A 567-nucleotide genomic window follows, 5' to 3' on the forward strand; every position below is an offset into this window, starting at 1 on the left:
GGGGCATGCCGAACCCCATGGCTAGTTGCTCTGTGATTGCAGAGTCCTAAACTGCTACTCACTCAAGGTGTGGGTACGTGTGGAGGGGTGCATTTCCGCTTTTCAAGCATGTGCATGGGAGGAGCATCATGCGGCAGGGGGAGTATAATTTTTCTAAACCCCACGACTAATTGCAAGACGGTACGTGTCGGGACATGTCAATGATAGCCATGACTAATCAAGTGAACGAGGGAACAAAACCAAAGGCCGAGGGCATGAGGGGCACTTGCATTCTTTCTTACAGAGAGGTATGTCGAAGCCCACGAGTAAATGCAAGACGTAACATGTGGGGACGGAACAAACCCTAGGGTTGAATTCAAGCAGGGATGCGTCGGGACATTCCAAAAACCCCACAGATAAGTTCACGGATGAATTCAACTTATGTGTTGGGGGCATGTGTGCATGCGTGCATGTCATGAGTGCGTATGCACGTGCTTGGGGGGATCGGGGAGTTGCATCAATTCCAACAAACCCCACGCCTACCCGAAAACCCCACAGCTAAGTTCACAAGGGGACAAATCCAAAGGC

Source organism: Adiantum capillus-veneris, chromosome 2 (assembly GCF_014529385.1).
Source record: "Adiantum capillus-veneris isolate H3 chromosome 2, ASM1452938v2, whole genome shotgun sequence".
NCBI classification, from domain to species: Eukaryota; Viridiplantae; Streptophyta; class Polypodiopsida; order Polypodiales; family Pteridaceae; genus Adiantum; species Adiantum capillus-veneris.